Consider the following 24,492-nt stretch of genomic DNA (forward strand, 5'->3'; position numbering starts at 1 on the left):
TATTTTTGATGCTGCTTCAATTGTGCGGGGGTCGGGGGGGTCCTCCTCATAAAATATTCTCCCAGGCTGATTTCTTCAAGTATTCTTCTAGTATTTTTATAGTTTTATGTCTTAAGTTTAAATCTTTAATCCAATGAGAGTCTATTTTAGTTAATGGTGAAAGGTGTGGGTCCAGTTTCAGTCTTCTACAGGTCACCAGCCAGTTCACCCAGCACCATTTGTTAAATAGGGAATCTTTTCCCCACTGATCAAACTAATAAGCTTCTACACAGCCAAGAACACAGTAAGTAAAGCAAGCAGATAGAGCCTCAGAATGGGAGAAGATATTTGCGGGTTATGTCTCTGACAAAGGTTTAATAACCAGAATCCACAGAGAATTCAAATGTATTAACAAGAAAAGAACACGTGATGCCATCTCAGGCTGGGGCAAGGGACTTGAAGAGAAACTTCTCTGAAGAAGACAGGCACACAACCTACAGACATGAAAAAATGTTCATCATCCTTAATCATCAGAGAAATGCAAATCAAAACCACTTAGAGATATCATCTAACTCCAGTAAGATTAGCCCATATCACAAAATCCCAAGACCAGAGATGTTGGCATGGATGTGGAGAAAACCAAACACTTCTACACTGCTGGTGGGAATGCAAACTAATATGGTCCTTTTGGAAAGATGTTTGGAGAACATGTAGAGATCTAAAAATAGACCTGCCATTTGATCCTACAATTCCTCTACTAGGTATATACCCAGAAGACCAAAACTCACATTATAACAAAGATATTTGTACCAGAATGTTTATTGCAGCCCAATTCATAATTGCTAAGTCATGGAAAAAGCCCAGGTGCCCATCAATCCATGAATGGATTAATAAATTGTGGTATATGTACACCATGGAATATTATGCAGCCTTAAAGAAAGATGGAGACTTTACCTCTTTCATGTTTACATGGATGGAGCTGAAACATATTCTTCTTAGTAAAGTATCTCAAGAATGGCAGAAAAAGTATCCAATGTACTCAGCCCTACTATGAAACTAATTTATAGCTTTCATATGAAAGCTATAACCCAATTATAACCTAAGAATTTGGGGAAAGGGGAAAGAGAGAGGAGATAAGGGGATAGGATAGGTGGTGGGAGGATAATTGTGGGACCACACCTACGATGCATATTACAAGGGTACATATGAAACTTACTAAATGTAGAATATAAATGTCTTAACACAATAGCTAAGAAAATGTCAGGAAGGCTATGTTAACCAGTGTGATGAAAATATGTGAAATGGTATATAAAACCAGCATATGAAGCCCATGATTACATTAATGTACACAGCTATGATTTAATAAAAAAATGAATAAATAAAAAAATAAAAGAATCAAATAAAAAAGAATATGATGAGCATATCATCGTGGTGAGTCATCATTAAAACATAGAAAATTCATCTACAAATTTTTAAGAACAGGGCCTTTAAGTAATGGCAGAACTAGAAGATCAAATGAAAAATGAGTGAGCTGGAGAAAGGTTCAAGGTTCCTTTCTCTTAGTTTTAATGGCAGCTGGTAAGACAGAAAGATTTTTTACAAGTATATGAAGATATGCTCACCGAACATAAGTTTTAATTTTCAAGACACCAAATTTGTAAGTGACACAAATGCTCTAGGACTGTTGATACAATGGTTTAAGTATCACACACTGTCCATGCACTTCACTGGGATAAGACAGGTATCTCATCCACCCACTTAATACCCAAACCTGACTTGATTTTGCCATAGGTGATAAAATTGAGGTGTTAGTTGGGCCCTGCTAGCATGATGATTGAATTCAGTTAAGAAAATGAATTGCAATCAAAATAAAGTTTTTCATTTGCTTCAGACACTGATTGCACAGATTTGAACAAGCTAGTTTGTCAACAATGGTTATAAAAATGATTGTAGAATTTTAGTGGATCCCAAATGGTATGTTAAACCATAGCAAAACATGAAGTCAAAGTCTCATCTCTCAAAATGACGTCTCAAACTAGGAATTGCTTATTGCAGGCAACTTAAACCAAAGTGCCAGGTGTGAGCCTCAGGGAAGCCCTAAATCTTCTCATACTATAGGAGAAATGGTTGATTCTGTTTGTGAATAGTAGGAACCAGTTTTCTTTGTCATATTTGGAAGCTATAATCATTCTTCTATTTCCAGAATCAGGAAGGCATGAAAACACAAATCCTTAGTTTCATCTTTCACCCTTATTAACTTTACTTCTAACACACAGCACTAATGGATCAGGTCTTCTAATTTTTGGATGTTCAAGTTGGATATTTTTAGATACTTCTCATCTTACCTTCCTCTTTATGCCTATCTTTACCTAACCTACTGCAACCATCCCATTCTCTCCTTTTTGTCTCCTCCACACAGCATCCTCCCAAAGAATCATCTCCAAGTTCTTGTCTCCAATCACCTGATCAGCTGCAAGTTGTCCAGAGGGGCCCAAAGACTGCTTGTAACCAGGGTCTAAACCCTCCTAAGGAAGGCAAGACAGCTCTAAAACAGTTTGGCAACTAGTCTTCAGACACTTTATTGATTTATCCCACTGTTTCCTCCAACTATTCTGTCACAGTGAAAAACCCTGATGAGTTTATTTATGTACCTCAAGAAAAGTCCTATTTGTAGCTGAAGCATTATAGGAGAGATGAAAGGAGAAAAACTAGAAGGGGAAATTATGTATAAGTAGAAAATATAAAGCATATATAATTTTGCAAAATATTGCTCATCTGGTTAAACATAAAATATCAAACGTAATAAAATGTAGGCTGATAAACACAATGTTTGGAGCATGGCTGCAGGAGTTGTTTAGGTGGACATTTGACAGCCCTGAGCCTCTAACATACCAACTAATTTGAGGAGAAAGTTAACCTGCTGGAAATATAAAGGTACTGAGGATTGGTTTGTATTTTACACCTTTCACTTGAAGGTGCAAAAATGCAGGACATGAAACTAAGAAGAATTTGCTGGAGCAAGATCTGATAATTAAGTTCATGAACTCATCCTAGAAAAGTGCTACATACCTCATTGCTGAATATCACCACAGTCACCTTCAAAGTACTCCCTGGGGGAAACCACACCACGCATACCCCTGCCTAGTCCATCCTCCGAAGAAATTTTGGAATTTTTTTTTTTCTGGAATGACCATAAGAGCTGTTGTTGTATGAAGTCTAACTATTAAATTTTTGAACGTCTACTATGCGCTTACATTTGCAGCACTATACAAACTACTCAGTAAAAATTTCATAACCTTGGTATATCAAAGTCTGTCAGCTATATTCATGTTGACATGTGGTGGTGTCTTGATGTGTGGCATTTATTATTGTTGCTGTATGGCTTTGTGTGATGTCATAAGAATGCCAGGGCTTGTTTTAGAGCAAAGAACAAACATTAAATTTCTTGTTAAATTTGGCAAAAGTAAAAGAGAAATCAGGGACATTTTAGTCCAAGTTTATGGGGATAGTGCCATGAAGAAAATGGCAGTGTACAAATGGGTTAAACATTTTTCTGAGGGGAGGGAAAGTGTCACTGATGAAGAGAGGTCAGGGAGACCAGTAACAAACAGAACTGATAAAAATTTGCAAAAATTTATTGAACTGTTTGTCAAAGTCATTAGCTGATCATGAAAAGCATAGAAGACCAAGTAAACATTGATAGAGAAACAGGAAAATCTTACCTAAAAATCTTGGTGAGAGAAAGGTGTGCACAAAAATGGTCCTCAAGGAGCTCACCAATGAACAAAAGCAAAGGAGAGTTGAAGTTTGCCAAGACCTTTTGGAGAGGCAAGACAATGTTTTGGGCTGAGTTATCACTGGTGATGAAACATGGGTATGCCAAGATAGCCCTGAAACAAAGCATCAAAGTGCATAGTGGAAGTCAGCCAATTCTCTACAACCAGAAAAGTTCTGTTAGTCCAAATCAAGAGTCAAAATGATGCTGCTATCCTTTTTTAATATCATAGGTATTATTAATTATGAATTTATGCCAACTGAACAAACAGTTAACCAAGTTTACTATTTGGAAGTGCTGAAAGGCTGTGTGAAAAAATCAGGTAAAAAGACCTGAGCTTTTTACCCAAAACACATGGCTCTTACAATAATGTGCCAGTTCACGCAGTGCCATCCGTGAGGGAGTTTTTAGCCAGTAAACAAATAACTGTATTGGAACACCCTCCCTACACCCCAGTGAATTTTTTTTTTTTACCTGAAGATAAAGGATATATTGAAAGGAAGATACTATGATGATAGTCAGGGCATCAAAGGTAATACAAGCTGTGATGGCCATTCCAGACCAAGAGTTTTAAAACTGCTTTGCAAGGTGGACTAGGTGTTGCTATATCAAAACTATTGGTGCATAGCTTCCCAAGGGGAGTACTTCAAAGGTGACTGTAGTGATATTTAGCAGTGAGGTACATAGCACTTTTTCTGGGATGAGTTTGTGAACTTAATTGTCAGACCTTGTATTGTGTTAGTAATTTTAGCTCAAAATTTATTTTTCCACACTTCTTTTTTTTTCAATTAATTTATTTTTTACATTAATGCATTTATGGGGTACAAAGTGCTGATTTTATATACAATTTGGAATGCTTACATAGAACTAGTTAATATATCCTTCACCTCATTTACTTAATTATTGTGTTAAGACATTTATACTCTATACTGAATAGATTAGACATGTACCCTTGCAAAATGCACCATAGGCATAGTCCCACCATTTACCCTTCTTCTATCAAACTTCCCCGCTCCCCATCCTCTTCCTTCCTTTATCTTGGGCTATAGTTGTGATTTATCTTTCATATGAAAGTGTAAGTAATTGTAAATTGGTTTCATAATAGTACTGAGTACATTGGATACTTTTTCTTCCATTCTTGAGATACTTTACTAAGTAGGATATGTTCCAGCTCTTTTGCAGCTCAATTCATAATAGCCAAGTCATGAAAGAAGCCCAAGTGCCCATCAACCCATGAATGTATTAACAAATTGTGGTGTAGGTATACCATGGAATATTATGCAGTCTTAAAAAAAGATAAAGACTTTCCTCTTTTCCACACTTCTAATTGCATGTTCTTATATTGGTTGGCGTGTGGCTATGCCTTTGTAAGATTAGGACAAAACACTCTCATTGGTGCTTTTTTTAAGCCAAATACTAGGCTGAAGTAGACTGATTGTAATTTGTTTACATGGAAAGAAATACAAGGTCCCTGAACAATTTTTTCTCTCCCCATTTATCCACGAGTACTTATTCTTATTTTGAAAGCTGAATTCCTTCCAAATATCCCAGGGTTCAGGAGGATATATCACCAACAGCTAAGACATTTTTGTCTTCATCTGTAACTTTGCTAGTCCTGTCCAAAAGAGGCATGGTTGGAACTGAATTTAATTTTCGAGAAATAATCATACAGGAAGTGAAGAGGAAAAGACCTCTGAAATTTCCAAGTAGAACTCTGATGGCCTCTGTGTTTCATATTTCCACCTTGTACGCATTCTGACATAAGGGAGCATTTTGTGGCTGCTCACTGAAAAGTGTTTTAGCTCCTCATGGACCACTGCACCATGAATGTGAGATAAACACTCCTTGGTCGAAAGAGAGAAAACACAAGGCTCTGCAGCTGTAATCATGTCTATTGACCTAAGCTGGAATGGTTTTTTTTTTGGATTTTTTTTTTTATTACCTACAATCCATTTTATTTATTTATTTATTTATTTATTTATTTTTTATTAAATAGTAGCTGTGTACATTGATATGATTTTTAAGATCTTCCTCCTCATTTGTAAGTTTTCCACCTCAGGCTAAAGGAATGCTGGGCATTAAGGAGAGTTAGTTTTGGGGGGAGGAGGCTGTGAAAATGCAAACCCTGGAAGATGTGGAGATGATTTATAAGAGTCATGGAGGGTTTAGCATATTAATATCAACTTCCTAATGGCTCACACCTATCACATTCTCTAACATTGTGTCCAAGGTCCTAGATAAAGAAGGCTGCTTAGGCTGTATGACCCCGTAGGTGGTCAATGTCTCATTATATTAATATTTCTAGTTACACTGGTTTCACCAGACTTATGGGCCAACCCAGGGCTACCACTCCTCAAGAACATGATATAAAGAAAACAGAAAATATAGTAAGTTATGACAATGTATGAAATACATGAAAAATATTTTATATTTTCTCATGATAGGCACAATTCAAAATGCTAGCACAACAAATTAAATACTGCATTTTCTTCTGAAGATAAGCCATTTGTTCTCATGAACAAATGAAGCTGGTCTAATGAAGCTGGACAGCATTATTATTCATGGTTTGACGCTTAAAAATCATAACATGAATATAGGCAGAAATCTAAGAACCTCTAGGAGAAATATGATAATAAACTTATGGTTTGGGGTTAAGTAAGGGAAAAATATAGTGCATAAAGTTAAAAGTATAGGAAAAGGGCACATATACATTTCTGGTAAGTGTGAGTGGAACTTTTAAAATAAATCCCATAAATTTTAGAACAAGACTGGTAAGATATACACAGTGCAACAGAAATAATCTCTGCTCAGTCTAGCTTGGGAAGTCATTGGGCAAGTTGCTGTCTAACATTGTCAAAGCTGAAATATTAATTTGGGTATTCTCCAAAGTCTAGTCCCTGGTCCTCTTCTCTTTTCATTTTCAATGCTGATATTTCCCAGTGCTGGCTTAATTGTTTAGCCTGTGGTCTTGAGAAAAGCTCTACAAGGTTTAGATAACACTTTATTTCCAAAACTTGTCCTTTTTTGATAAATACTATTTGTACATATTTATGGGGTACACGTGACATTTTGTTACAAACATGGCATCTCTAACAACTAGGTTAGGGTATTTCAGGTATCCATAACCTTGAGTATCATTTCTATGTACTGGAAACCTTTCAAGTCCTCTCTTACAGATTTTTTGAAATACAAAATCTATCGTCATTAATTATAGTCACCCTACTCTACTGTTGAATATTAGAACTTATTCCTTCTAACTAATTATTTATTTGTATGCATTAACCAACCTCATTTTTCATCCCTTCCTCCCCACAAACACATTCTTCCCAACCTCTGGTAATTATCATTCTACTCTCTACCTCCAGGCCATCAACTTTTTCACTCTGACAAGAGTTAGAACATGTAATACCTATTTTCCTGTACCTGACTTATTTCACTTAACATAATAACCTTCAGCTCTATCCATGTTGCTGAAAATGGCATGATTTCATTCTTTTTCATGGCCAAATAGTATTTCTTTTCTTTTCTTTTTTTTTTGGGGGGGGGGAGCAGAGTCTCACTTTGTCACCCTCGGTAGAGGGCTCTGGCGTCACAGCTCACAGCGACCTCCAACTCTTGGGCTTAAGTGATTCTCTTGCCTCAGCCTCCTGAGTAGCTGGGACTACAGGCACCTGCCACAACACCCAGCAATTTTTTGTTGCAATTCTCATTGCTGTTTTACCTGGCCGGGGCCGGGTTCAAACCTACCACCATCAGTATATGGGGCTGGCACCCTACCCACTGAGTCACAGGTGCCACCCAGCCAAACAGTATTTCATTATATATATAATGTGGCATATATATATAACACATTTAAAAAAATGTTTAATATACTTTTATTCCAGATGATTATAGTGACACACAGATTCTGGTTACATAATTTACTTTTGTACATTTTTAAGTCTAAGTTATAAGTGTGCCCTTCACCCAGAAAGTGTGCATTGTACGAGTTAGCCACATTTTCTTTATCTGTTCATGCAGTGGTCTCTTGTGTTGATTCTGCATCTTTGCTATTGTGAATAGTGCTGCAATAAACTTGGGAGCACAGGAGTCCCTTTGATATTGCTGATTTCCTTCCATTTGGACAAATACCCAATAATGTAACTGCTGGATCCTGTGATAGTTTTATTTTTAGTCTTTTGAGAAATCTTCATGGTATTTTCCATAATGGTGTACTAATTTAGTTTCCCATCAATAGTATACGAGGTTGTTTTCCTCTGTATCCTCACCAACGTCTGTTATTTTTTGTCTTTTAATAATAACCATTTTAACTAGGGTGAGATATCTCACTGTGGTTTTGATTTGCATCTGAGCAAAATAATTCAGGATGAATGTCTGATAATGAGTGATGTTGAGCATTTTTTTCGTATACCTATTGGCTATTTGTATGTCTTTTTTTGGAAATTGTGTATTCATGTCCTTTGTCCACATTTTAAGGGAATTATTTATTTTGTTAGTGTTGAGATGTTTGAGTTCCTTTTATATTCTAAATATTAGTCCCTTTCTGAATGAATACTTTGCAGATATTTCCTTCCATTCAATGGGTTCTCTCTTCACTCTGTTGATTGTTTCCTTTTCTGGGCAGAAGCTTTTCAGTTTAATATAGTCTTATGTGTCTGTTTTTGTCGTGCTTCCTTTCTTTTCTAGTTATTTTGGAAAAGATTGTGTATTAACTTCTTAGGAAAAGAATAATGCAGAGACAGTAATACACACTTCAGACAACAAAGCCAAGACTCTGGATTGACACACCCTTCCCATGTGGGCTGTCTGTTTAGCTCCACAGAACAAAGAAAGGGTAGCAGTGACACCAGCTTCTCTTGTAACACAGCATGCAGCCTTGTTGAAATGGATAAATTCTTTCTCCTTATTATTATTTCTTTTTATTATTAGCAAAGATAATTATCTCAGCTCAACAGAAAAAGATAATAGCAATCTGTTCCTGATTGTTCTCGAAAATAATGTATTAATTTTTGCCTGTATTCATTAAATATAAAAATATAGTTGATGGTATTTCAATATGTACAGAAAATGTACTTGGTGAGTTTTATTTTTCATGCAATGTACATAAATATCATAGGACTGACCACCTCATTATTTTTTTGATGTATTAAACCTACAGAGGATAGATTTCAGCGTCAGTAAGACAAATAGTTTCTGCTTCTCTGAAGAAGTGAGTGTGCTGCACATACACACATATACAGAGAAAAAGTGGTCAAAAATAACTTTTATAAAATCCAAGGATCAATTTGTTATAATAGCACCTATAATTCATGAAGACTATAATATGTGACTACAAAATATTATCTATTAATATTGGGTGATTAGTGAAAAAAGTCTTATAATTATCATTCTCTCTCTCTCTCTTATTCAGTTGCCAAATTCTGTGTATTCTTTCTTTAAAATATTTCATGTTTATAATTCCTTTGTTTTGTGCCATGGATCTCTCTGTTGAATTCAATCTCTCCTTGTTTTACTTAGATTATTTTAATAGTCTCATGATTGATCTTCAACTTTCGAAGCTTTTAATTAAGTAAATCCCCAGCAAAGTCTTCAATTAATCATTCCGAAAGCACTGTTCTATTCTTGTCGTATGCTCACTGGATTAATTTCGGCCACTGTCCCCTTTTGTAAAGCAATTCTCAAATTGCTATTCATGAGCCACTGAATGTTCCCTCAAAATTAAGCAGGTGGTTTACTGAATCTAGAAAAAAAGGAAATATGTTTTTCACAAAACCAAAAAGTAAGATCAATTACAATTTGGTCAATAATTAAGGGGATATAGGGTGTCTTGATGAAAGCATTTTTATGTTTTTGAGTATATTATTAATTTTGTGGATTTGCACTTAATTGTTATTACTAGATTTCACTGAGTTCTTGATTTATGGAAGGGAATCACTTTAACTGGTTCTTTGAGGCATAGAAACAAAGATAATAACAAATACAAATTTCAGAGATGGGAACACTTTTACACTTCTGGTGGGATTGCAAACTAATACAGCCTCTATGGAAAGAAGTATGGAGAATCCTCAAATAGCTAAAAGTAGACCTTCCATTTAATCCTGTAATCCCATTACTAGGTTTCTACCCCAAAGAAAAAAATAACCATTTTATCACAAGGACTTTTGCACTAGGATGTTTATTGTAGCTCAATTGACAATTGCCAGGATGTGGAAGCAACCTAAGTGCCCATCAACCCATAAACAGATTAATATACTGTGGTATATGTATACCATGGAATAGTATTTAGTCATAAAAAGAGGGAGACTTTACATCTTTCGTATTTACCTGGATGGAGTTGAAGCACATTCTTCTTAGTAAAGTATCACAAGAATAGAAAAGCAAGTATCCACTATACTCAGTACTAAGGTTAAACCAATAGAAAAACAATTGCATACCCACACAAGAAAAAAACACAAGTATATCCAAGTGGGGGGAACAGGAGAGAAAGGGGAAGAGGGAAGGGAATTGATGTGCTCTTATCTAAAGGGCACAATGTAAAAGCATACAGTACACCCCCTGGATGAAGAATTCAACTACAACTTGAACTTTACCTTAGAAATGCACCCAATTATACCCTCAAACTAATGTGAAATTAAAAATAAGAAATTTCAGAATCTAGATAGAAAATAGCATTAGAGACCACAACTTAAATACAAATATGAAAAGAATCTTTATTAAAAAATATCTCTGTGTGTGACAATTTTGCCCAGGCAACTGAACAAAAAAGGGCAGGACAAATGTCAGAAAATCAGACTTTCCTGAACCAGTGTTCTATTCATCCCTACTTCCCACTGCCTGCCGTGCACATGCACCAGATGGGAGCATGATGGATTTTGTCAACATTTGAATTAATCTTTGAACAAAACTTGGGCAATCTTATGTTTTGTGGAATAGGCACAAGGTAATGTTTGCCAGTATGAAGCTGGTAAATTTTATAAGCAAAAGAGAAGAAAATATTAGAACCATGCAACCATCATTCAAAGTGGCACGTCTTACATCACAAATTTCTATGGCACTGATAGTATAGACTGGAGACATCTAAAACTCATCATAAAGTTAATATTTTGTTTGAAGAGACAAGTAGAATGAGCTATTGGAAAATTTCTTTAACATTTCTCTGCTCTAGTTTACCCTGAAAATTCTTGAGGCTGGTGAAAATACTTTAACATTTAAGGCTGACTCATTTTGTGAGTCCTGGTGCAAGTCAGCTGGAAACTCAGAATGGAAGTTTTTGTACTAAGGGATGAAAGGATGGGAGATTTAAAATTAAAATAATAACTTCCTTCCTGGAGCTGATGATTGCTATAAAAACCATTTCCATGGGCGGGATGATGTGTACAATCAATGGAAATGACCCAGGACTCCAAGATCACTAAATTTTTTATGTGTGCCCTCAGACTTCATTCTTGCTCCTAAACTCATATTGTCCTGAGTCATCCTGTGTAAAGAAAGGGAGATCACTGCAGAGACTGTAGACAAGGCAGCCAATCCTCAGTTGCAAAGTCCCAAAGTATCCTGGGTCTGAGGTAATAAAAATTTGAAGGGAACTGAGCAGGTTGAAGATATGTTAATTTTTCTTCCAGACTAGGCCAATTCAACAGTATTGGACTTTAGAATGGATGAAGAGATGCCTGCTTCCCTGAAGTTCTGCCCTCAGGCTGAGTCCTGAAGGCTTAAGGAAGCCTTCATTGAAGGTTAGAGATGTGAGCTCTCCTCCCAAGTGTACAGCGGAGAAATCAGCCAGCCCCCAAGAGAAGTCTGCACAGCATCCTGATGATGATATGGCACATTCAGACACAGGCAGGACAGGGCAACCTGAGGAGCTCCAGGTAGCAAGTAAAGACAGGCCAAATTATCCAAAGGCACCTTCAAATATCAAAAGCAGGTGATGAAGACTGTTGATCCTACAAGAAGTCAGGCAGAGAGAGGAGGAAGAAGCACCAAAAAGTTGCAGACAGGATCATCCTGGCTTGAGATGGGAGGACTTATCTCTGACAGCTGCAGGTCAATAGCCCCAAAGAAGAGGGTGAGGCTCACCTACTGTCTGGGCTTGACCATGCTGTCCTTCCAGCCCTGACAGAGCAATGTCCAAAGCCAGCTGAGCTCAGTTAACCTGGGGAGAAAAGGGGGGTCAGAGAACACCTCAATGTATTTTGAACTGAATGTGACAAATGTCAGGGGGTCTAACACAGCCACACATGAATGCTTCCCCCTCCTTCCCCTTTCCCCCTCCTTCTCTTCCTTTCCTCCTAAGACAAAGGACCTAGTTAGCCCCATCCTGAGAAGCTTCTGCCTCACTCACCGAAGCCTTCCAGGAAAGCTGTGGAATTTGCCCCTCCCTTACAGCCCCATATAAAAGGGGTCTCTAACTGTCCCTAGGCACAGATGCCACCTTTGCACTGTCCAGGTGTGCCACCATCCCCTTTCAATAAACTTGGCCTGAACATCTCTGCTCCTTCTCATCTCTGGGCACTGCTGTTTACACCTTTCAACAAATGTAGGCATGAAATGATAGGCATTAACTGGACTGAGACTCCCAACATGATTAGTTTTAAATCTTTATTTCAGCCAGAATTGAAGCTCCCATTAGGAAGCTTTCTAGGTTATGGGAAAATAAAGCTATGTTTTCCCTCATGAGTCTGTGATTGAAAAAGTTATACTTGCAAAATGAGTCCAATGGCTCTGTTCAAATGGTTTATGTCAGGGATATATTAAATATCTTCAATAGGCTAAACTTATTACTTCTAAACAAAATGTTATTATGATAAGGATGATTTGTTTTTCTTTAAAAGATTGAAATATGATTTAAAATGCCTACACCAAAGAGAGTTCTACGTTTTCTCCACATTTGTACTGACTAGAGCTAAGTTCATCAAAGATGTGGATTAAATTTCCGTTGGCTAATTTCTCCCAAGGTAAAGTAGCCAGACTTCCAGATTTTGTCTGTGGCATGCTGGTCAATGCAATGTTTGTCTGCTGATTGTAAGATGGCTCTCTGAGATTTCTATATCTGTTGAATATTCATAATTGTGTGACAAAGCCGCCAGTGCCATCCCTAGTGACCCATAACTATACATTAGGATTTTTCTGGAGTTATAAAGGGTAAGGAAATGAACTGACTACCATCCACCATTGAGCTTGATACAGATTTGACGTGGGTTTGCAAATACTAATCTCTTTCTTACCACTATGAGCAAATCATTAGTATTACTCCTAATTTTTATGAAACATTGTTTCATTTTTAAGGTTAAAACTGTGGTTAATATTCTTTCCAAATTCTTAAAATTGATTCACATATAGTCCAAACATTCATAAAGTTAAATTTTGAGCATTCATTCTCTGTATCTTTGTGTGAGGGACCCTCATACTCTAGCTGTACTCTGTCCTTTCCTCTGAAGAACCTCTGCTGTCATCATGTCTTACACTCTGTATTTATTTGAATCCTCCAGCAGGACTCTCACTTTAGCTTTTTAAAATTTGATGTGAGTAAAATGCTTTTTATTTCCTAATTACTCCAGGCAACAAAGATCTCACCCTCTTTTAAAACAGGAGTTGGGATTTCTCTTATGATTAATGATGTTGAGGATTTTTCATATGTCTGTATGTTTTCCTCTGAGACATGTCTATTGAAGTTCTTTGCTCATTTCATGACAGGGTTACTTGTTTTCCTGTTGTTAAGTGATTTCAGTTACTTGTATATTTCAGATATTAGTCTCTTATCTGATATATGATCTACAAATATTTTCTTCCAATCTGTGGATTGTTTCTTCACTTTGTTTCCTTCACTATACAGAAGTTTTTAGTTTGATGCAATTCCATAGTCTATTTTTGCTTTCATTTTCTGTGCCTTTGGTGTCATAGCCAAAAAATCCCTAGACCCATATCAAGGAGTTTTCCCCCTATATTTTCTTCTAGTGGTTTTATTTTCAGATCTTACATTTAAGCCTTTAACCCATTTTGAGATGATTTTTGTATAAAGAGTGAAATAAAGGTCCATTTTCATTCTTCTGTATATGGACATCCAGTTTTTCCAATACCATTTATTGGAAAGACTATCCTTTACCCATTATGTATTTGAAGCATTTTTATTGGAAGCCAATTGACCAATTTCTGGGCTTTCTATCCTATTACATTGTTTAATATGTCGGTTTTTATGCTAGCATCACGCTACTTTGATTGCTATAGTTTTGTAATATATTCTGAAATTCTATAAAGTAACATCTCCAGCTTTGTTTTTTTTTTTTTTTTGTTCAATATTTCTTTGACTGAGGTCTTTTGCAGTTTCAGATGAATTTTAAGATTGTCATTTCTATTTCTATAAAGAATGGCATTAGAATTTTGAGAGCTATTGCGCTGAATTATAGGTTATTTTGTGCAGTATGGTCATTTTCACAGTGTTAATTTTTCTAATACATGAACGTTAGATATTTTTCCATTTATTTGTATAATTTTCAATTTCTTTCATCACTGTTTTATTGTTTTCAGTATACAAATGGTTAAATTTACTCCTAAGTATTTTATATTTTTTATATTACACATGGTGTTGATTTTTTCCTTTATTTCTTTTTCTGGCAGTTTGTGTTAGTGTATAGAAACACTATTGATTTTTTCTAAGTTGATCCTGTGTTCAGCAACTTTATTAAATTAATCAGTTCTAACAGTTTGATGGTGGAGTCTTAAGGATATTCCATGTATAAGATCATGTGATCAGCAAACAGAGACAGTTGCACTTTATCTTTTTCTATTTGGATGCCTTTTATTGCTTTCTCTTGCCTAATTGTTCCTGCTAATTAAAACTACAATGAAATATCACCTCACACCTGTTAGAGTGGCTATTATCAAAAAGACAAAAGCCAACAAGTGCTGGTGAAGATGAGGAGGAAAAGGGGACACTTATACACCTTGTTTATGGTAACTTAAATTAGCTTTGTCATTTTGGAAAACTAAACAGAAAAAACTAAACTGTAATGTGATCCAGAAATTCCACTACTGGGTATGTAGAAACAAGTATGTCAAAGAGATATCTACATGCCCATGCTTCTTGAAGCATTATTCACAGTTGCCAAGATATGGAAACAACCCAAGTGTTTATCAACAGATGAATGAATTAAAAAATACAGTTTAGTCTTACTGTCATTTGTGACAACATGATTGAACCTGGAGGACTTTATGTTAGGTGAAATAAGCCAGGCACAGAGAGACAAATACTATGTGATCTCACTTACATGTGGACTCTAAAAGTAATTGTACTTAACAGAAGAGAGAGTAGAATGATGGTTGCCAAAGGCAAAATTCTGAAACAGCTTGTTTAATTAGGCTCTGGCAGCCCATGGTGGGGGGAGTCAGGTGATATATAATGAGTTGACATGGACTGAATGCCCTTATAGTTTCATTTAAATTGGCTACCACACTTCCAGTGGTATGACTTTGGCAACTCAAAAACAAATTCAACAGAAAATCCTTAGGAATAAGATTAATGTATTTCTAACTTTCTATCATTGACAACTATTCAATTTAAAAAACCCAGAAAAACATGATAGACAGACTTATTACAAAGTGGCTGTTACCAGTTTTAACTTCTGTATTAGAAATTCAATACAATTTTTGTGCATTTAAATTAATTTTATAAGAGATTCTAATCAGCTGCTGAGTAGTTTTAAAATTGCTAGTATAATTGTCAACCTGGAGAGCTCTTCACTATTTTCTTTGTACTTCACTGAAAATTATATTTCAATTTTATATCTAATATTTTGTAGAACATCACTGTTTGGGATTAATCCTTTCAGGGGAATTTATATGTGTGTTTCCTATTTACAGTAAGATGACCCAGGTGCCTTCTCACAGTCCCATTTGATTTTTACAAGTCAGTGGATGTAACAATCTGCCTTTGGTTCAGTTTGAACAATGTACAATGGGGATGATGACTGTGATTGTGTTGATAATTCCTTGCATACCATAGTTCTAGTTTTTAAAAATTTTGAATAAGATCCAGCACAGATGTTGCCTAAGTCAGATCTTTGATAACGTGGAGCTAAAAAAATATTACAATGTTTTAAAAGTTTTGTTCTGTTTAGAAAGTTTAGCATTATAGAATTTTAGATAATGGTTTTTCTTCATGTACCTTCCTATTTATCTTCTATTACACTTAAAGTTACTGAGTTTCTGATTTTTTTTTAATTAAGAATTAGAAATGTCCTGAATGGTATAATTTCCATGAAGAATTTTATCTCTATCATCTCATCACCACCTCTTTCCTACTATAGGAAAGCTATAGGAAGATATTCTAAAGTTAATTTCGATTGCTTGCAACAATGGTTTTTAACTGTTGTGTTATTTTCCCTAAACTAGAATAAGGAATTTCATGATTCAAGGTATTAGTATATATGAAATCAAATTCATCTATGGTTCAGATACTTAAAAATGTAAATAAATTAATGTAAAGTACATTTTAGAAAAGAGGCTGCACCAAGAAGAGGACTGAGGTCTGTGAAATCTTGTGAGAAGGGTGGAGAGATCACAGGATGGCCCACTGCCAAAGAACGGACCAGGTCACAGGGTCTGCACAAAATTGCTGGTCTTACCCCCACCCCAGTTCACCACAGTCTTACTCTCAGATTCCTCAGTGATACAGAAGCATATTGAAAACAGAGGGTAATTATAACACAAAAAAATAAAAGGTTTTGAAAGCATTATCAGTCAAAAATATGACTTTACTCCTAATGTAATAGGAGTAATATTGCATTATTCCTAATGTAATAGTTGAAATCCCTTTGTTTCCTTTAGAAATTCCTGATTTCAAGTCTGAATATGTATCTAATTCATTCTACTCTAATATCTAAATAGTTCTCTTACTTCTGTATACAAAGAAACACAAAAGGATAAAAAGTTAATCACAATTATATGATTAATTTTGCAAATGTAATTTTGCTAAATTGATAGAAATGAAGATGTTTGATAAAGTATATAAATAGTACTACTATAAAAAATGTATACATACCAGTTGCAGAAAAGTTGGTGTCATTGTAGAAAATGTAAAGCTCTTAAAATTTGGATTTGTCTATGTTAACTTTACATTGATATGTCTTAGAATTTCAAATTATTAACTCTTGCTACTAAACCAAGTTTCCTAAAATATGATTGTTGTTCTATACCAAAAAAAAAAAGACAAAGAAAAAGGAAAGAAAATGTTGAACTTCATTTTTCATTCTTTTTAACTATCTTCTTCAGAAATCTGTGATCCAATGTAATTTAGACAAAAGCTTAAAAAGTAAAACATTTAATAACTCATACTGGTATTTGATTATCCTTTTTGCTGATCATTTCTTTTCTTTCTATGGTTATAATAGCCTTAATTGTGCATGTTCTTTAGATTAGTTCAATAGTATTTCGTGTGAGACTACTTTCCATTTTAGTAACTACATTTTCTACTATTAGTGTGAAATACAAGTGCAGGAGGAGAATGAAATTAATATTATTGCCAGAAGCAATTTGAAACTGACTAGGCAAAAGCACGGATGTATTTTGTTCTCCTTTTCTGTTTCCAGAAAGTGCTTGTATTAACTCTCCAGAAGCAATACTTTATTAATGACCTCAGAGAGTTTTTATATACTGAAAACCATGAACTTTGATGTGCTGAGTACATTCAGAGAACAGGCTCATAAGTTTGAATGGAAATTAGCACTAGTGTGTGGGAATTAATTTCACTGAAAGGAAAAATCAGAAACCTATGTGATCTACTGTAGATACAAAGCAAATAGACATATACTGGATTTCCCCTCCACTTAATTACATTTCTTAAAACATTGACTAGGTTCCATCATGGAGAGGCAGGGAAAATATTTGCCTAATGCTTCTAATTAAAAGGGAAAAAAAAGATGAATGGCTCAGGATATTTGTAAGGGCCTTTTAATATCAAGATATTTATTTCTCACTTTAAAAACCAAACCATAACTACTACTGAACACTTAGCATTATAGTTTAAAATCATATTACTAAACAAAAGGAAAATTCTTATATTGTTATGTTTTTGTTATCGTAGCATGTGATCTTTAACTATTTTCAATTTCCACTGCTTCACATAAGTTTACAATAGTTAAAAATTCAAAAGAAAGTCAATTTTGATGCAGCAATGTTATTGTATGCAATTTTTAAAATGTTAATATTATAATAGTTAATTTTTTCCTTATATTTTTCATCAAATCTAAATTCTTGCACATTCCTATCCTTTAGTTTACAAGTCTGAGGCTAAACTAATTTGCCCAACGTGTGTGGATGTTAGATGAGACAATTTATGTCTACAGTAAAGAGGGTTGAAAAAGAGAACATTAATAAAATGGAAAATATATTTTGTTTGATGATATTTTTACTAAGTTATTTTATCTGTACTTCTTAATAGCTCTTAGAGCTATGGTGGATACATTACAAAGGTTGAATGATTCAGCTGACTATATGTCATACCAGACAGAATTATCTATGCTGAAATGCTTTTGAGTGATGAAATATGTGTAGTTTGATGAAATTAAAAATTATATACTTATACAAATAGCATCACGTTTCATCAGCATAGATAACTTTATTCAATCAAAAGTCACCTAAGATGGTTTGTTGGTACTATGATGGGAATTAGTATCCAAACAAAGAAAATATTCATAAAGATGCTATCCTGTTTCCCCGAAAATAAGACATCCTCTGAAAATAAGACCTACTTACAGGAAAGATAAGACGTCCCCTGAAAATAAGACCTAGCGCATCTTTGGGAGCACACCTTAAAATAAGACACTGTCTTATTTTCGGGAAACAGGGTAATATAGATTAGAGATAAAAACAAGACATATTTGGCTTGTCTGATTCTCTTAGGCACTTTAAAATTATTTTTTATTGTTTTGAAATTGAAGCACAGTTTAAATACAAGTAAATGGGTAGACAAAGTGTATAGTTTGGTCGGTATTTATAGATGTGTATTTCTGTATAGCCAGAGCCCAAATCAAGCTACAGATCATTTCATTATCCAGTTACCTTCTTTTATACTCTCTGCTCATTACCTGGCCACCTTCTACACATCACTGTTCTGATTTCTATTACCATTATTTAGGCTAGTCTGTTTTTGTTTCCTATTTCTTTTTCTTTTCTTTTCTTTCTTCTTCTTCTTCTTCTTTTTTTTTTTTTTTTTTTTGTAGTTTTTGCTGGGGCTGGGTTTGAACCCACACGGGCCAGCGCCCTACTCACTGAGCCACAGGCGCCACCCTTGTTTCCTATTTCTGTAATTTTTTCAGGTCCTCAGCTTCCTAGCTGGTCTGTCTTAATCTCTCCATTTTTTAATTCTTGTATCTGTTCAACATACAATGTACCTTTTTAAATGTATTTATCAGGAAAAATAAGGAAAAGAAATGTACTTCATTTTCTCGGAAGAAGTCAGCAATATGATGGCTAATACAGGGTCCATTTACTCATCTATTATTTGTGGATGAAATCATGTTTGAAATAACTATCTTAAACAGAAATGTCTCTTTGTGACAAAGTCAATTTAGTTACTCATTTGCTCCATCCATAGGAGCCTGCAGTGGTGGGTGGCTGTGCTCATTGACTTCATTGACTTATATTTTGGGCCCTTGAGTATCTCTCAGCTCTAATGCTCATCATATGTTGAGGAAAGTACAGGATAATGATGGTGATGATGATTGCCTTTGCATACTTTCCCCTTTAAACGAAGTCAATACACCCTCTGTGACAATGCTGCCATTCAGGACCAGGTACTATGGTCATGAGAATTTTTATTTTTGTTAAACAGAAGCAACTAAGACTCCAGCTGAGGGTTTTCTGCTCTTCCTTTTAGATTCCCCAGCTAATAGAATGTGACTTTCTGACCTGAAGCAAATACAGAATTAGAGCATATAGGCATGAAATACATGAACTATAAACTAAAGTGCTAAGTGATTGATAAATCATATGAGTATGTTTTTGGAGATAAAAAATGGAAGGGGAGCTGATTTTTTTACATAGTATCTTTGTATGTCTGTAAATCAGTTGTTTTATTTTCTCATCTATAAAGTGAATATGATACAGCTGACCCACTGGGTGCTTTTGAAATAAAAAAATGATACTGTGCATGAAAATATGTGATATAATTTTCAACATACAATATATACCTCACAATTTTTCACTTCCCTTGTTTTCCAGTGCAAAATAAGTGGCAAACTTTAAAAATTTTCTCTGTGCTCTGAAGTTTCAAAGTGGATAAAACAGCAGATAACAACTCTGCCCTTGTAGTACAAGCAATGTTAGACAATATGTAAATGAAGGGGTCTTGGCTGTTTTTTCAAGAAAAATTTTCTTAGAAAAATTAAAAAAAAAACAGAGCAGATAAAACAAGTGCCATGTTGTGTGCACATTTGGGGACAAAACAGTTGCAAAGCTCAGCATGCCTGCTATGATCCCAATATCAGTCTTTATAAAAATAACTGCCCTTTGAAAAATAACTTCTACTGTTCAACAAGAAATACAAAGTGTGAGAAATAGTCATTCAACAGAACCTTAATCCCATTCCAGCACTGGAATGCTTTATGGATGGACGGGATGTTTCTATAATTCACAGATTCTGAGGACACTCAGCACATGTTAAACTCTTTAAGCCCCTTAAGAATATTCCTTTTGGGTTTATTCCTGACACTCTACTTAGCTTGGGTGCCATGTTGTGTCAGAAGCAGGGGAAGGAGGAGAGTGAAGCAGAAAACAGTCTGTAATTGGTGGGGGGGAAGTGAGCTGGAGGATACACCAGTTTCCGTGCTTTGTATTCAAAGCTTTAGTGACAGTAGGCCAGAAGGGACCATAAAAAGATGCTCCCAGTTTGAGTAGACATCCATACATGTATAATCTCTACCAAAAAAAATGTAATGGAGCCCACCTACCCACTTTCATTCCTACTCACTTCAACAGCTAATATTTATCGAGCATTTGGGAACTTGGGGTCAGGCACAGGATTACTTTATGTGTATTTTGTCATTTAATTGTGAAAGCGCCTTTATAAAATAAGGTCTTATTATGACCCCTTTGTATGGATGGTGAGCAGCTTACTTACACTTACACAGCCAACAAGCAGCCAACAGGGTCTGAATCTAGAATCTGTACTATTACCTATTTTCATTAAATCTTTTTTGATGATATTGATGGAATTCTGTTAGCTTTAAATAAATGTACAAATGATGCAAAGGAATTCAGGAGTGAGCAGGTCTGGCTACCTGAGGAAGCAGTGGGTAGGTGGGCTCCATTTCATTAAGTTTTAATTTAATGAAAACAAAAATTCAATATAGCATCATATTTGTATAGCAATTTATAGCAATAAAATACTTTAGTATCAATTATCTCAGACTTATGTGACTATTATCCATCCCCTGTCCAGCCCCTGTCTTTAAGCAAAGGACAACCTTTCTATTCCAGAGAGGCCAAGCGACTTGGCAGTCACTACAGGTCAGTTGATGGTAGCCAACCTTCTTTCTTTCTCCATGACTCTGTAGTGACCTTCTCTACCAACCACCAATGCTGCCTTTAGTAAAGGCAAACAGATCAGCACCATCTGATAGTGTCTGGGTCAGTGATTTTATATTTTCCCTCATTACCATTCAGAATTTAATTAAATTGTTTGCAAGCAGCACATCCTTAAAACTCAGCTGGGATTGCAGATTTGCCAAGGGTGTAACATCCAGATGAAGTTCTCTGCCATTGTCAAAGTTCCATTACTGTATCTCCAGTGGCTGAAAAATGGGGCTTATTTGTATATGAATACTACCTCTTTGTCACAGGTAAAATCAAGTAACTGAAATGTGTCAGGTGTGTTAGCAGGAGTGCAGCTATTAAAACAAACTCTGACACTGAGAAGAGGGAGGAGCAGGGGCTCTGGCTAATGAGAACTCCTGATCCCAGAGCGACACATGGGACATGTGCTACCCTGCATGTGTTCCCATATTCATTACTTTCCCAGACCTGGGATGAAAAGGAGTAGGAAAGAAAGATAATGAAATACCAGCTAACAAGTGTGTCATCAATGCTGACTACGAGGAGAGGGGAAAAACACGATACATTCAGCAGATCCTCTGAAGTTTCTACTGATATGTATAAAACTCCCAATATACGACACTGAGTTTAAGATGATGGGTTAGCTGGTAGCATCTCTTTCACCTTCTTCCAGCTTTTCTTTAAAACAGTCATTAAAAAATGAAAAATAATAGAAAAAGATATGCAGTTTCATTGGTGCTGTACCTAGGACGGTTGGTTGCTAGTTAGATCAACTCCATGCAGATTTCCCACTTACTACATTTTACATAGGCTTGGAGGAAGAACAGTAGACCTAGTAGATTCAACAGGAGAGATAAACGTCCACTGGCCCTGAGCACCCATCCTTCAGAACCCCTGGCCTTGCTGACCAGGAGTGGGAAAGGTCACTGTGCCCCATGGGGGCTGCTTCCTCAGGTAGCCAGACCTGCTCACTCCCGAACTCCTTTGCATCATTTGTACATTTATTTAAAGCTAACAGCATCCCATCAATATCATTCAAAAAGATATAATGAAAATAGATATTAGTACAGATTCTAGATTCAGACCCTGTTGACCGCTTGCTGGCTGTGTAAGTGTAAGTAAGCTACTCCCATCCATACAAAGGGGTCGCAATAAGGCCTTATTTTATAAAGGCACTTTTGCAATTAAATGACAAAATACACATAACGTAATCCTGTGCCTGACCCCAACTTCCAAACACTCGATAAATATTAGCTATTGAATTGAGTAGGAATAAAAGTGGGTAGGTGGGCTCCATTACAGCCTGAAAAGTAAAGCTGGAGGGAGGAATGGGTGGAGAGAAGAAGCTATGGGAGCAGTTTCCACTGAGGGCTAAAGAAGTCCATGTACCGTCCCTGGAAGGGACCCACGTAAATATTGCTGTATCATCCAACAGTAAATACATATAGGAACCCATGTAGGGTGACGGTGCCATGCTGCACAGTGGGGCACCCAACCTTGAACAAGAGCTGTGCCTACCCCCTGGCCATCTGGCAGAAGAAAGGTGTGGAAAATTTAAGTGTCAATCAGATGTGCAGTTTTGATCACCAGCAATTTTGCATCTTGCCCACTGGATCCCATTCCTAACTCTTTTAAGTCAAAATATGGAACAATGAAAAGCAAAACAAACAATGACTTAAGTGTCTAGATCAAAAAGAGGATGTTGTTCTTATGGCACATTCGGAGGAAAATGTATTTTTTGCACAAAGATATACTACAAAGAGTCTTTGGAAAAAATATGAGTCCTAAAGAATGTATAAAGTTAAAAATCATAAGTGCACAGTAGTTAAGTGTGTGGTCATCAATTCAAAGAGGCACCTAATGAATACAATTCCCAAGTTAACTTGCCATAGCCAACTGTATTGTCACCCTTACTCATTTATCCTCTTGGACATATTATAATAATGTCAGGCTTTTTTAAACATTTGCTTTACATTAGACATTGTACTGAAGACTTTTAAAGTCAGAACATTATTATAAAAAATAACCCTTAATAAAAATATATGCAGTATACATCAATAAATAATAGTAAACTATCTAGAACTTCAGACTTTCTATCAGAGCTTTAAAGTAAGTGGCAGAACTGGGGACTGGGGGCAGGTGTGCTAATCCCTTCAGCTTGGGAATTGTTGGAATACTCTTTTCTTCTAGACAGTGATTATTAAAGAAATAGTGGCTCAGGAATGTCCCTCAATTGTATTTACTAGACTGGAAAAATAACAAACATCAATAAAACATCACCAGCCTTTCCTATGTTTTTGACATCGGTCAAAACAAGAAGAGTAAATTTCCTACTCTATATTAATTTTCTTGAACACCTGACAGACTCCTTCTTGTTATCAAAGACAGACCAAGCACTATATGAGGCTGTCCCTCAGTCACCCCATGGCACTGACAGAGAGAACGGAGTATGCCATGCCCTGCCTACACACACCTTGGCCACTTGCTACTCTGCACTTTTTTTTTTAACCAGTATCTCCTCTCACCTGCCAGTTCCTGGTAACTACCATCACACTCTGTAATTCTATGAGTTTAATGTTTTTATTTTTTTTATTATTTTTTTATTAGTATTAGATCATAGCTGTGTACATTAATGCGATCATGGGGCACCATACCCTGGTTTTATAAACAGTTTGACACATTTTCATCACACTGGTTAACATAGCATTCCTGGCATTTTCTTAGTTATTGTGTTAAGATAATCATATTCTGCATTCACTAAGTTTCACATGTACCCTTGTAAGATGCACTGCAGGTGTAATCCCACCAATCACCCTCCCTCTGTCCAACCTTCTCCCTCCCTCCCTTCCTTCTCCCCCTTCTTAGTAAAGTATCTCAAGAATGGAAGAAAAGGTATCCAATGTACTCAGCCCTACTATGAAACTAATTTATGGCTTTCATAGGAAAACTACAACCCAGTTATAACCTAAGAATATGGGGAAGGGAGTTTAACTTTTTTAGATCCTACATATAAATAAAATCAGTTCACAAAGTTCTCTGTATTTTTTTTTCTTTTTTGCAGTTTTTGGCTGGGGCTGGATTTGAATCCACCACCTCCGGCATATGGGGCTAGCGCCCTACTCCTTTGAGCCACATGTGCTGCCCCAGTTCTCTGTATTTGAATCATTCTTTTAAAGGCCCATTTCTCCTAT

The 24,492-nt window shown here is 35.9% G+C and overlaps 1 protein-coding gene across 1 annotated transcript in view; it reads left to right on the top strand.

The window, feature by feature from the left end:
- The window catches only part of LOC128576230 (contactin-associated protein-like 3), a 267,292-nt gene that overhangs the window by 60,860 nt on the left and 181,940 nt on the right, over positions 1-24,492 (top strand).

This window comes from Nycticebus coucang, chromosome 2 (genome assembly GCF_027406575.1).
Source record: "Nycticebus coucang isolate mNycCou1 chromosome 2, mNycCou1.pri, whole genome shotgun sequence".
In the NCBI taxonomy this organism is placed as follows: Eukaryota; Metazoa; Chordata; class Mammalia; order Primates; family Lorisidae; genus Nycticebus; species Nycticebus coucang.